At 28.9% G+C, this 15,965-nt stretch overlaps 1 protein-coding gene across 1 annotated transcript in view; it reads right to left on the reverse strand.

Annotated features, from left to right (window-relative positions):
- Vps13D (vacuolar protein sorting 13D) overlaps positions 1-15,965 on the reverse strand; it is an 862,750-nt gene that overhangs the window by 203,506 nt on the left and 643,279 nt on the right. The gene's annotated exons all lie outside the window — the stretch shown is intronic.

Genomic DNA, 15,965 nt, shown 5'->3' on the forward strand with positions numbered 1-15,965 from the left:
ATTTATAAAAGTGTAAAAGTTTTTAAAAGTGTGTCAGTAAATAAAGTTTTCTCGTAAAAGTATAGAATTAGTGCAATAACTAGTAAATGTTTTTAAAAAGGTAAATATGTATTCCAATTAATTAGTGAAATTTTTTATATTCTAATATTGTTTAATTTAAGTCATATTAAGTTTAGTTATGTATGTATATTATTATTTTATTTATATTTAAGGTAAATAAGTATACACTCAAAATAGTTTTCGGTTCAGTTAAAAACTAATGATTATTTTTGTTATTTTACAACGAAATCTAGAAAAATCGAGAAAAAAATTTTTTTTTCGAAAAAATTTTTAGTTCAAAAAAATATTTTACTCCAAAAAATGCTTTTGGAGAAATAAAAAATAACTTTTATTAATATTTCAACTATATTTCTTTCGGTGTGGTAAGTAAATGAACACTACGCATAAATTTACTTGCTTTTTTTATAACTATGTATGTAATGTGTTACGCAAAAAAGTTTAAAGAAATTAAAAACAAAAGGGAAAATAATAAAAGTTATTTTTTTTTAAACATTAATAGTAAGATTCTTTTGATGAATTTTTACTTCAATCTCCGTATTTAGGATATGAATTTGAAAATTTAATAAAGCAAGCGATTAGCTTAAAAAAAATTTCAATTGAATATGAGAAGGAAATTCGAAATGTTTGCATTTTATTTTTAAAAGAACTTGTTAATCAACTAAGAAATCGTTTGCCTAAAAATATTAAAAAATATTTCCTTATTTTTTACACAAAATACCCTAAATCTTGTAAAGAGCCCAACAACAAATATTTTAGAAAAGTTCAAGTATAGTTTAACTGATATAAATATTATTCAAAATCAGTGTTCTTATATCTCAAAACAAGATTGGGATGAAAAATCTGATACAATGACTTTTTGGATTCAAGTATATAATTTTAAAAATTCTGTCGGTGAAAATGTATTTAAAGAATTGTCTATTTTTGTATTGTCATTACTCGTTTTACCATTTTCTAATGCCGAAATTGAAAGACTTTTTAGTTTAATGGCTTTAATTAAAAATAAAATTCGTAATCGAATTAAACCAGAATTGTTAAGTTCAATAATACAAATTCGAGAAGGATTGAAATTCGAAAATGCATGTTGTTTGTTACATCTGAATAATATCAAAATGAAGATAAAGACGAAGATATATCAGAAATATTGGATTCAATTAATTATTTTGTATAATCAGTAGGTATGCTAATAGCTTTTGTATCGAATAATATTGATAAATGTATTAATAAATTAAAAATTAAAAATCTTATTTCATTAAAAAATGGAAGTTATAAAAAATATTTGTTATTTTATTCTTTAAAACAAAAACACAAATTCAATATAAAAGTATATTTAAAAAAACTATAAAATGTAATGTAAAATACATATGGGGCATTTCACGTCAAGTGAACCAACTTTTGAAATCGATGTCTTCCGATCGCGATGAAATTTGCATTTTGGCCAAACAGGTGTTTTTTTTTTATCCATATAACTTATTACCTATTGTTCTTAGCAAAATGTGTCCCAAATAGTTTAGATAGCTATTTATGCAATCTTTCGAAAAAAAAAATTAAAAAAATTTAATAAAATATTTTTGATTTTTTTTTTTTTAAATCAAAAATATTTTTGACTTTTTTTTTTCAAAATGGGCCCTTTTTATTTTTTTTTTATTTTTTTTTATCTTTTCCTAAGCGACCTATATGGTCGCTTAGTGGGATGCGAGTGGGATATCTATCAAAAAAATATTTTGTAACTCAAGATTTAAAATTTTTGAATTTTTTTGCAAAATCAAAAACTTTGTTGACTTTTTTTAAAAAAATATACCCATTTTTTAATTTTTTTTTTTGCTCAGAAGAAAGCTTATGTGTTTTCCTTTAACACCCTTTTTGTCGCTTAGTGGGATGCGAGTGGGATATCTATAAAAAAAATGTTTTGTAACTCAAGACATACAATTTTTTACTTTTTTTTTGAAAAATCAAAAACCTTTTTGACTTTTTTTTCCAAAATGGACTCTTTTTTTATTAATTTTTTTTTCTCAAAAGAAAGCTTAGGTCTTTTCCTTTAAAACCTTTTTGGTCGCTTAGTGGGATGCGAGTGGGATATCTATCAAAATAAATGTTTTGTAACTCAAGACAAAGGTTTTTAAATTTGCACTATTTTAATTTTTTTCATATTTATGTGTAAACCTTAAACTTACGCAGAGAAACTAGACACATTAGCCTTTCCGATGGTATGTAACATACCCAACTAAAATTTCATAGCCTCGATACTGTAATACCTATAATATGTTAACCTCAGGAATAAAAATCACTGTTTTTCTATGGAAATGTTGAATAATTTAATTTTGTTATTTATTTGTAATAATAATTAATTTAATATATAATAATAATAATAATAATAAAAAATATGAATAATTTAGTAAAATTTAATCTTAATCACAATAGATCAATTTATATAATAACTATTTTTACACTTAATTTATGAAGTTTTTACATTTTCAAATATCCATACTTTTATCCTCCTTATTTGTCACCTTTATTAGCTGCTTTTTTTTTGTCAATCCTTTCTTGGCGTTATTAGATTCAGCTACTGATTTCGCTGCTGGCTTCTTTTTTGGCTTTGGAAAGAAATCGCATTGAGTATATGCAGAAAACTTTTTTAATTTGAGTCTTCCATCGACAAGCGGTATGAAAGCATGGTATTGAGCAGTGCCATCGATTGTTACCGCAGCATCGAATCTGCTCTTTAGTGTTTTCAATGTTTCCTCATGATCCTCTTTGCTACTAAAAACTATTTTAGTTTCTTTACAATAATTCTTTGCCCAATGGAATAAAGCAGTCGCATCTAAGATGCGATCTTGATGAGAGCACTGGAGGCTATACTTCGCTGCATTTCTTTTGAGGTTTGCTCCAATACCATCACATGCTCCTTTACCATGAGCAGTAGGATGAAAATGCCACTCAGCTGGCATTCCAAAATCTTTTTCATGAGCTGTAAGATTTGCGAAGCTACTTTTGTTTTTAAAATGTTGACGAGCTCCGTCCGAAACGTAGTATACCTTTTCTACTGTAAATTTTGATTTTAGATAATTTAGTATTATCTTCTGGTACTCATAAACTGCAACGGTGTCATGTTTTAAATCGTCGGATATGATTGCCATACTTTTGTGTTCCAGGTTTTCTTCTTTCATGTAGTAAATAACTACTGTGAATATAGTTGCTTGGTCGTTATTGAAGTGGAATGCTTGTATGGAATCCTGAAGAACATATTTATAGTTCTCTGCGAAATCAAATGAAATAATGAATTCACCAGACTTCAAATGTGTTTTCAAGTCCTTGAAGAATGACCACTGCTCTTTGACTAAAAAGTCATGGGTTCTCAAATTTAGCAATCCTCTACACAGTTCTTCCACAAAATCATCCACATTTAAAATTATGGTTTTCAGTGTGCATCTTTCAGTCTGAAGCCAAGATTCAAATTTTAACTCCTTAATACATTCTCGATCAAAAGCGTTGATTAAATTTTCTTTGATGGATGTGGTTTCCGGGCAATTCGAACATTCACCTAAGTAGCAAGAAGTTGTAGCATTAGGGCACATAGTCAATTTAAGGCAATCGCGGTAATGGTGTAAATCTTCTGATGAATCATCTTTTAAGTAATTTAAGTTGATTTCCTTCAACATCAATTTAACATTTTCATGGTAAATACAAACACATACTGTGTGAGTTCCGCTGCTTCCTGCCAAAACGCAATGTTTTGGCCTCAGTTGTGTAAATTTTGTGAATCCAATTTTGACATCCTCGTATTCAGATTGAAATGTTGCGAATAATTCATTCAGGTTACAGAGAACCATTCTCTTCTGCATTTGAACTTTCTGATTTCCGTATGTCTTCAGAATGACAATAAATAGTTTTTTAAGATCATATAGGTAGTACGTTTTAATGAATGAGTCTAAAATCTTTTATTAGGGTCAAGAAGGGCTTACATACTAAAGTACCTAGTTTAACCAAATGTTACAAATAATAATAAAAATAAACCACCATATAAATAACCTACCGGTCAACTTCTACCTCTCAACCCACTTCTTAAAGTCAAATGTCATAAAATAATAAATAAACTGGTACTTCGGAGAAGGGCCATAAAATATTTCCACTTGATTCCAAAAATTTGTTTCTGGGGCACCTGATATTTTAACAATGAAAATCACGTGCGCTGAAAACTACCACTAGGATTGACTAAAAAAGCCGCAAGATACAAAACTCAGTCAAATTTTGGGGGTGGAAAATTAATAGCGGTCGGCCTCATATTGCACCCCTCCAGTGGCTATTATCGGTCAGTTGTTGTGGTTTTTATTTTTAAGGTTTTAGAAACACTTACACACAAATATGAAAAAAATCTATTTAAAAACATTTGTCTTGAGTTACAAAACATTTATTTTGATAGATACCCCACTCGCATCCCACTAAGCGACCAAAAAGGTTTTAAAGGAAAAGACCTAAGCTTTCTTTTGAGAAAAAAAATTAATAAAACAAGAGTCCATTTTGGAAAAAAAAGTCAAAAAGGTTTTTGATTTTTCAAAAAAAAGTAAAAAATTGTATGTCTTGAGTTACAAAACATTTTTTTTATAGATATCCCACTCGCATCCCACTAAGCGACAAAAAGGGTGTTAAAGGAAAACACATAAGCTTTCTTCTGAGCAAAAAAAAAAATTAAAAAATGGGTCCATTTTTTTAAAAAAAGTCAACAAAGTTTTTGATTTTGCAAAAAAATTCAAAAATTTTAAATCTTGAGTTACAAAATATTTTTTTTGATAGATATCCCACTCGCATCCCACTAAGCGACCATATAGGTCGCTTAGGAAAAGACCTAAGCTTTCTTAAAAAAAATAAAAAAAAAAAAAAATAAAAAGGGCCCATTTTGAAAAAAAAGTCAAAAATATTTTTGAGTTAAAAAAAAAAATCAAAAATATTTTATTAAATTTTTTTAATTTTTTTTTTCGAAAGATTGCATAAATAGCTATCTAAACTATTTGGGACACATTTTGCTAAGAACAATAGGTAATAAGTTATATGGATAAAAAAAAACACCTGTTTGGCCAAAATGTCAAATTTTGGCCTCCTATAACTTCTTGACCGATCTTGTTGAAAAATGGTGTCCGAATTACTATCCAATAGAACTAACATTGGTGCAAATTTCATCGCGATCGGAAGACATCGATTTCAAAAGTTGGTTCATTTGACGTGAAATGCCCCATATATAAAATATAATTCATATATGAATATAATAATATATTTGTTAAAAATTAAAATATTTATATATGTAAATATAAGAATATAAGTATACATTTATGGAGAAAAATTAAATATTAATTCAAATATTGTAACAAATGGTATTTGTTCTAAAAGGTCTGGACAATCAATATATCCATTAATCAAGTCAAAAACGAACAGCATTGACTGAATTTTACGTCTCTTTTCCAAAGATATTATACCAAGATGTAAGCAACGGGATTTATAAGATGGGAACGGATATATAAAATTTGAATGAGGCAATGCATAATATATAATAATATATATAAATATATAATATAAAATATATAATATAATAAAATAACCTACAATTTCTTATTCCCAATTTATTTTCAGAAAAAATTTGGAATTAATATATATTTACCTTAATATATTTAGTTTTTTTGCATACTTCGATAGATAATCCCGTAATATACCATTAATAAAATAAATTGTGACAACATTAAATTGGATGAAGACCTTCATAAAATTTTGTGTTAAAAAAAATCACAACTACAGAACTTTAAGTTTTATTAAGTTGTTTTCTTCTTTAAAGTAAGGAAAAGGTTAGTTAGGGCCTTTCTATATTAAGGTAGCGATATGAAATGTAATCTATTAAAACAAGTCAACAATTGTTATGAACAAAATTAGAAAAAACTATAATTTATATTTGTAACATTTGAAATAAAAATTGTATTGTTGCATTGAAAAAATTTAGCACTTTTTTTTTCTTATGTAGAACATTTTAGCACTTAGTTTTTCAAGTTTTAGCATATTTTGAAATTCATTTTCTGGCAACACTGCATACCATGTTCACACGACGACATTATTCGTCATTCACGCTCTCATTCGTCATTCAACCCCCAATTACGAACTGAATTACATGATTCGCCATACAAAATTTCAAGTACGAATTACCTTGTTCGTACGTAATTCAGTTTGAATTACCTTATGAATTACGAACGAATGACTGTCATCTCTAATTTTTATCGATTATTTATGTATCAAAACCAGCTGTCCAAACAAAAATGTCAAAACAAAACAAAATAAAGAAAAAGATTTTTGTATTAAATAAATAAATTAAAAGAAATAAAAAGTCTGATTAAAGTTAAAGCCACGCAGCTCTGCCATTCTTTCAGCCCACACCTCTAATAAAGCCCGCTCGCTGCCCTGGTCCCACTTGCTTGCACTTTTTCTTTTTTCTAATAATGAAAATAATAATTAAATTATATTTGTTTAATTAATAATGCTACAAATTTATGTTTTTACTTACCTTTTTTATCCATTGCCAAATTACAAATTTAAAATTCGCACCAAACAAACAAAATAAACAAAAAAAAAAAAACATGTAAACAGAAGACAAAAAAACAAGAAGAAGAAATAAATAAATGTCAAACTGAATTACGAATGTTGTCGTGTAAACAGGTTGATTCGCAATCGTAATTCAAAACGCGAATTAAGTAATTCAGACTGCCGTGGAAACATAGCATCAGTCATTTGTATTTATAAAAAATTTTTGTGAAATCATAATTTAAATACAAAAAATAGTTTCTCAGTAGATAATATTTTGTATGTTGACAAAAAAATACAATTTGAAAAGTCTTAATTGTCAAAATAAAAAAATAAATTTTCTACAAATAATTTATTACAATATAAATTATTCAGTTTTCTTACAAGAATTTTACCAAAAAATAAGTATTTTTGCAAAATTAGATTAAATAAATGTTGTTAAATAAGGTTTATTTTGTAGATAATTTTGCAAAAAATAAGTATTTTTGCAAAATTAGATTAAATAAATGTTGTTAAATAAGGTTTATTTTGTAGATGTGCGATTTTCCTGTGGTCTTGTTTTTTTGCAACTTTCTAGTTGCTCATACTGAAAAGTGGTGGCTAAAATTTTACAGTGGAAAAAGATAAATACGCTTACTATAATATAACTGTAATTAAAAAATCATTTGTTAAAAGAATGAAATATACATAAGAAAACATAGAAAGATTCACCCACTATTTTTATTTTCAGATTTCCATATATTCCATGTATTTGAAATTTCCGTAAATAACAAAAATTATTTTACCAGACTCTGCTGGCGCTCTATTTTATAATTATTATACATAGACATAAGATATTATCCCTAAAATACTTCTTAATACCATCTTAAAATTATACACTAACAATATTGTTAACATTTTAAACAATTCTATTGTGTTTGCAGAATCTACAGCGAAGCTAATATTTCAAATCATAGATTTTAGAACGTTTTTTGTCTCTCCTGTAATATTTCTGAAAATTACTTTGTGCACTAAGCTAACGAAATGAATAATAAAATAAAATTTTAAGAACAAAACACACTAATGAAGTCAAATTTATTGAACGAAATTTATTGAACATAAAATTCAATTTAACGTTTGGTAAAATCATCACTAAGTTTATAATGAATCATTAAGGGTCCTCATGTAAACGCTTAAAAGCCTCGCAAACTGCGCAATCTGTGCATTTTTACACTCTCGCAAATGAAATGTCAAAAAATGTATGGAAATTCGTTTGCACAACTCCGATAAGTTTGCGCGACAATTTAGACTCGCAAACTTGTATTTATTGTGCATTTGATGAATCAGCTGCTTTTGTTTACTTTTATTTATAAGAAATAAAAATCAAATAAAATATAAAAATGTTGTGCATGTTAAAATTGTGTAACTTTGGAACAGAATGATTGTATTAAATGACATTGTGTATGAAAACATTAACCAACAGCTAGAACATAAACAAAATCCTCCAAACTATGTATACCACCGTTTGTTCCGAAGATTTAACTTTTATTCAACATTTTAAAATTAAAATTTATACAATTTGAAAAAAAATTATTAAAGCTTTTGTTGAATTTATGTATTTTTATTTGACAAATATAAATTTTCTGTATAAACTTGCACAAAATTGAAAAGGTGGGTTCATGAAACATGTCGCGCAAATTTGCCCATTTGCACAAATGGGAAACTTAAGCGTTTAAATGAGTACCCTTATTATTAAGATTTCGCTTAACTTCTAGATTTTGTGCAATTTATTCTGTATTTATACATATACGTCTTTACTAATGCAAAACACTTCCTATACCCATGGTAGGCGTTCATATTGTTCAGGTTACGATGATTTTCGTCAAACAACCCGAATGTGAACAAAAGAGCGTAATAGAGCGTAAAAATACACCCAATTCATTCAGTTTCTTGATTTCGTTGTGTATATTTTATTTTTTACCCAAAAGAGCACACAAATTAAATGCCTGTTTTTGCCTACCAATGTCCTATACCAACAACATGAAGACAATCATACAAGCGGACAATCAAGGCGAATTAATACAAGGTGGTGTCAGTTCTACAAAAACAACGATTGGTCTTAACAAATGTCAAAAAACCAAAATGAAAAATTAAACAAATAAGTATTTAAACTTAATATAATGTAGATAATTGAATAGTAAGGGCTTTACTTATTTATGTAAAAAATAAATATTTTGTTAATAAGCTTAGAATTTGTAGATATTTAAATATAAAAACAAGCTTTGACATTTGTTAGAACCAAAAAGCGAAAACAAAATTATCAGCTGTTTGACTGACTCCACCTTGTATAAATTCGCCTTGCGGACAATCATATGTATTTACACTACGACTGCTCAGCAGTGTTGCCACTTCATGTGTAATTACACATATTGTGTGTAATTTTAACTTGGATGTGTAGCCCATGTGTAATTGAATGAATGTGTAATTCATGTGTAATTTTGAATTCCAATTATATCCAAAATAAGTATATTGTCAATGTATGTCTTCAATCATTTTTGGTATTGTTCAGATTTCAAAACCGACTGAAAATATATATGTACGTTTATATGGAGGAAAGTGCTATATCCTCTATTTTAGTTGATAAATAACAAAAAAAAAATACGATAAATAATTTCGAGATTATTGCTAAACGTTACAAAAATTATACATTTATTTACCCACAAGATTTTACTGGTAAAGTGTTCATTTACTTTTTTCTATTTTTCTCTCTCGCTATAATTTATAACAAATAGTAAAAAATATTTAACTTTGTCTAAATTAAGCCTATTTGAAACTGAAAACAAAACTGATTTCAAAGCACTTAGGCCCTAATTTTGTAAATCACGTCACCAAAATTTTTAAAATTTGATTTTGTTTTATATATAACCAATTCTCAACAGAACAAACGCACCAAAATTCAGTATTTGATTTGCCATTCATAATTTGAAAATTTTGTATATAAAACAAAAACAAATTTTTAAAATTCTGTTTTTGCTATCCATATAAATATCATTTAGGTGACGTGATTTACAAAATTAGGTCCTTAATTTAAATTAGGAAAAACTTTAAATTTGAAGGCAAACAGTGTGCTATTTTTTTAAATATTGTTAAATGAATTGATCTCAAGAATTCATTAAAAAAATATTTTTTTTTAAAACCAAATTAAATTTTTATTTTTAATCTTTTTTTTACAATTTTTTTAAAAAAAGTTTTTTACAATTTTTTTAATTTAAAAAAAAATAATATTTTTCAAAAAAGAATTTATGACAAAAAAAATTTTTGGATCAAAAAAAATCCGGATTAAAAAATATTTGTAGGTCCAATTTACTATAGCCTTATATACATCGTTGAAATGGACTTTGAAATATCTATCATTAGATATCCATATTGTCTATATTAATGACTTTGTCGATTTTAAATAGCAACCGAGTAAGTTTTTTGGGGGCTTCGGAAAGTTGATTTCAACATACAGACGGACATGGATATATCGACTTCGCTATCTATAACGATCCAGGATATATATACTTTGAGTGGTCGCAAATGAAAAATGTAGAAATTACAAACGGAATGAAAAACTTATATATACCCTTGCCACTCATGGCGAAGGGTATAAAAAGAGATTGCTGACTTTGCTTTAATAATTTCATATATCCAATTCCTGGATAAATTAAAATCTGCGCAAGTGAAAATTGTCCATTGACACTAAAGTGATCGTATTTGGTCCAAACATCTCATAGTTCAAACCCATGGTAGGCGTTCATATTGTTCAGGTTACGATGATTTTCGTCAAACAACCCGAATGTGAACAAAAGAGCGTAATAGAGCGTAAAAATACACACAATTCATTCAGTTTCTTGATGTTGTTGTGGATATTTTATTTTTTACACAAAAGAGCACACAAATTAAATGCCTCTTTTTGCCTACCAATGCAAACTGGTCGATCCCATAGGCCAAAAATAAAAAAAACAAAGTGAAAAGTTTGTCACCAAATGTGTCATCACTATTTCTTATAAAAACAAGGTTTTAATATTTATAGTTGTTTTTGTTTTATTCCAACTATACTCTTCAAGAATAGCTTCAAAAGTGAGAGCATGTTGACAGTAGGATTTTGCAGAGTGAAAAAGTGGAAAATTAAACGCAACTTTAAATTAATTAAAACCATATAATAGAATGTTTTTTTGAAATAAATCAAAATGAATATTGAATTGGAAGGTATTAACTTAATTTTAAGATAATTCCAATGTGTTTAGCTTCTTGTGTATTTTTTATAAAATTAATATTTGGCCAGTGTAATTTTTAGTGTTCGTTCGTCCATATATTTCAATTTCAACTAGAGTTTTAGTTGTGTTCCCCCCTGAAGTCTCCAATGGGATTTTTTCTAGTTTATTAGTTAATATTCCAAGATTCTAAAATTAGAAATTTCAGCTGCATCCTTTTGCATCTCTTTGATTTATCTCCCATACACCAAAGCGGCCCCGTTGTTTTTGATGTCCAACTTTGAATTTTTGTGAGGTGTTTTGTTAGTTATGTTCGCGTTGCTTTGTTATTGTTATGCATGTAAAGAATTGTGTTAGTTTTTTTCTTTTCCACGGACTTTTAATATTTTTACTTTATGAATTTGGTCCTTAATATAATTGTTTTTGCAATAGTCACATCTTATAATTGCAAACTTTCGCGCTCACATATTTTTGATATTTGGTGCTAAGAATGCTGAAAAAGCTCGAAAAGTGAAGGATGTCGTGAAAAACTATATTAAAAATGAGGGCTACACATTTGAGGAAAGTCATTTAGAAACACGCTTAAATTATAATTGCAAAAAAATTTCAAAATTTTGGCAAAAATGCAATCGTATAAAAACAATACATATTCTGATTGGCTTGCCTAAAAGGAGTCGATTTTATTAAACTCACATGAGCGGGCGGACCACGCCCAGATTTAGTTTGCAATTTTTTTAGTAAGAATTCTAATTGAATTTAAATTTTTTATCAATTTTAAAAAGTTTATAGTTTCACTTATATGGGGAGTGGGTGTGGCAGTTGTCCAATTACGCCCATTTTTGAAAAAAATGTGTGTAATATCCTTATTTTATATTGTACCAAAAATTATAAATGTACTATTATTTCTTACCGAGATATGGAATTTTGATTAACTAGAATGTCATAACCTCGCACTGCGCGTTGAGGTGAATTTGGGTGCTAAAGTATGGTAGGGGGTGGATATGAGTCATCAACCACTCCCATTTTATCATTAAATAGTTCTGACATATTTATAAAACCGTGACCGAAATTTCAAGTTGATACCTACACTGGAAGTATTTTTGGCCGCCGACTCCATACAGCACCGACCACTGTGCAATGGTCCAAACCTTTTGTCTTCATGTACGTTTTAAAAATCTTGTATTCGCAATAGGACCACCTGTAAACAATTTCTCCTATTGCGATCACGAAAATTACATGTGTAATTTTTTCTCGTATGTGTAATTTAGGAATGAGGCACGCGTAGTTTTTAATTTTCTTGGTGGCAACAATGCTGCTCAGTGAAAACTAACCAAATAAACAAAACAAGTCTTGCACAATTGTATGTTGAAAAAAAATAACAACAACAAAAATAATAAAAATAAACGAAACACACTCAAATACATACATATTATGCATGCGTGCGTTTGATTTGTAATTCTCTTTTCATCTCATTCCACATTGTATAATGTTGTTGTTGTGTGTTTGTGCTCATATGAGAATTCATTATAAACAACTCTCTCTAGTTGTGTGTTTATATTTCATATAACTTGTGTTTTCTTTTTACTAGGATCGCCTGGTGGCCGAAATTCGACCACTTTTATGGAAAGAATTTTTTTTTATATTGTGCACATCTAGAGAAAATAACATTTTAAAACATATATGTTTCATCAATATCGGTGGACAATCTTATATATAAATAGGCCACACGTTTTTTTGTGGTACACTTTTAAGTATGTTATTGTCCACCAATATTGATGAAACATATATGGTTTAAAAGGTTATTTTCTCTAGATTTGCAGAACATCATTTTTTTTTAAATTCTTTCCATAAAAGCGGTAAAAAGCGTTTAAAAGTGGTCGAATTTCGGCCACCGGGCGATCCTAGTAACATATTTAAAAGTGTACCACAAAAAAACGTGTGGCCTATTTATATATAAGATGTGATTATATCAGTGGTGGCCAACGAGAGAGTGCTTTAAATGCATATGTAGTAGTGAAAAAATAAAAGAGTACACAAATGGAAATGCGTATGCTTTGCACTGAAAAAATTGTATGAAATTGTTTTTGTTTTGAGTTTACTTTGTGTTTTTACTCAGAGCATTCGTATGGTGTATGTATTAGTGAGAATAACATAACTACCCCGGGGTAGTGTTTGGCCACCAACTGATTATATACAGTAGCCCAAGAAAGTCTACATACAGGAAAAATTATTATGTTACTTTAATTTAAAGCAGTTTTTTTTAGTTTTTTTTATGAGATACATATATAATAGTACATGTCTTATGTCCATTTTAGCAAAAACAATTCAAATAACGCCCAAAAGTTCACCGTTATTAGATTTATTGATTCTGAGTAAAATAACGACAAATTTATTCTCGGTCACGCCTACTTTTGGGTGGGCGGGGCTATTAAGTTTCATAATATTTTGAACATTAAAGCCCAAAAAAGCAAAAAAAAAAATCGTTATTTGACTCAGAATCAAAAATTCTAATAACGGTGAAATTTTGGACGTGAAGTCGAGTTTAGCAACATAACTCGACTTAAGTGATGTTGTTTTAATCTTTTTTAGTGTGAATTTATTTTTTTAACAAATTATTTCATTACTTTTAACTTACAAATACAGCTTTCAACGAAAGAAATTTAATTTGAATTCCTGTATGTAGACTTTATTGGGCTACTGTACATATGTACATGAAACACTAACAAAATACATGGTCTATTTTGTTTTTTGCTTATATCTCAGCCATTTGTGGACCGATTTTCTCGATTTCAAATAGCAACGGAGCCGGAAGAATTCTGGAGATATTGATGTATCAATCATGTTTGTAAGTTATTTAGGGGATTTGGAAAGTTGATTTCAACACACAGACGGACAGACGGACATGGCTATATCGACTCCGCTATCTATAACGATCCAGAATATACATATATACTTTATGGGGTCGCAAATGAAAAATGTAGAAATTACAAACGGAATGACAGGCGAAGGGTATACAAATATTAATCTAAAGATGTTTGTTTGTAAATCAGCAGTTTAGGTTTCAAATCAGACCAATAATTTGTACACAATGAATATAAGAAATGCACAAAAACATGAGATTTATTTATTAGGTCCAAAATTTTAAAAACCGAAAATCAACATTTTAAATTAACCGGTTCGGTTAACAGGTTTATAAACACTAATAAGGTTTATATATGTACTTACCTATTTTTTCGTATACATATTTGATTTTAATTATATATACATTAGAGTGAGTGACAATCAGTTGTATGGAAAAAAATTGTTTTTCGAATTTCAAAGTGTGCCGGGCAGAATATTGTGACACTAGGTCTAATAGTTTAGTGTTGAAAATTTGAGCCAAATCAGACAACGATTTCGGGACGCGCATCGTTGTCTATTTGCAAAAATTTACTATTTGTCTATCTATATATATAGAAATCAAATGTCGTTCATTGGTAATTGCATCAGTTAATACCGATTTGGAAAATTTTTTTTAAATGTTCGTAATAGTTTAGGTTTTTACGAAAATAAAAATTGACCACGCCTACTTTTACGCCACTTTTTTTCGATTTATCTAAAATCGGAAAACGGTTGCACCGATTTGGCTAATTTTTTTTAATGTTAGTAGTAATCCAATTAGATGACCCACTTTTTTCGATATAATTAAAATTGCAGAACGCCTGGACCGATTTGTAAATTTTTTTTAATGTTCGCAATAGTCCTCAAACGTTTCTTACATAAAGAAAAATTGTTCACGACCACTATTCGCTCACTTTTATTATATCTTCAGCTAATTTTATCCGTTTATTCACTACTCTCCAAAACATTTAAAGCACATATCAACGTCGAATCTTGCCATTCCGTGAAATCCATCAAATACATCTGTAAATATGTGACCAAAGGCAGTGATTGGGGTTAGTGCGGATAATTCCAACGCTGCATTCACTCAATCTCAAATAGGCCGCGATGTTAGCTAACGAAAGAATTCGGTTTATACTGAAACAAAAATTTACCACGCCCAATTTTTTCAATATATTTAAAATCGCAGGCCGCCTGGACCGATTTGGGTATTTTTTTTTTAATATTCATAATAGTCCACAAAAAAAAATTGTCCACGTCCACTAATCAAATATATTTGTAAGTATGTAACCAAAGGCTGTGACATGGCTGAGTAAGTGCGGAGAATTCCAACGATGAAGTCACTCCAGTTCAAATGGGCTATGTTAGCAGTAGCGAAGCAATTTGGCGCATTTGCCATTCATGAAAGATATTTAGCCGCACATCTGGAAAATGATCAAAGAGTGTACGTACTTTACTGAGGAGAATGTATTACAATGAGTTGATCGACCGCCATGGCGCGCCATCTACAACATTGGCCAGATTTTTGAAATATGCAGGAATGATGTATTTACCCGAACGCTGCTATACTCCGTACTGCCAATGTATTATACTTGAAATCAATTGCCAAAGAAATTTCAACGGCGGAAACAAGGAAATCCACAGCTCCAGGTTTCTCTCATTTATTTTTCATATTTTATTAAAAAAATTGTTTTTGGCGAAAAAAAAAACTCATACTTCTGACATAACCCTTAATTTTATAATATTTTCTGAAAAATTAATTTTGGATAAACTTTTAAAAAGTTGGCCGAATTTGGCCGGGTTTAAACAATCAGAAACGTAACGTGTGTAATTTTGAGTTTAATTTGTCACTTTCATGTTGCACTTTTTGAGAAATATCATTTTTCGTAGACAGTCTCCGTTTGCGAACGAACTTGCGGAAGTTTGGTTGGATGAACAAAAGAAAGAGGAGAAGAATGCTGCTGTTTACAATTTTGTTGTTGTTGTTATAGTTGAATGCGGCAATATTTTGAATGAGGAATAGGCTTAAGTGAAGGAAAAAATTTATTTTTTTATGCTTTGGAAATAAAAATGGATCCGCCATTTTGAATTTGGAAAATTTTACCTGAGATTCGAAATCAGCAATCGTAAATACCCCCGTATAATGTCACAATTAGAGATGCTAATCGGGACTGATTGTTGAAAATCCCGGGGATCGGGATTTGGTAAAGAATCCCGAAATCCCAATTGGGATTTTCG

Source organism: Calliphora vicina, chromosome 3 (genome assembly GCF_958450345.1).
Source record: "Calliphora vicina chromosome 3, idCalVici1.1, whole genome shotgun sequence".
NCBI classification, from domain to species: domain Eukaryota; kingdom Metazoa; phylum Arthropoda; class Insecta; order Diptera; family Calliphoridae; genus Calliphora; species Calliphora vicina.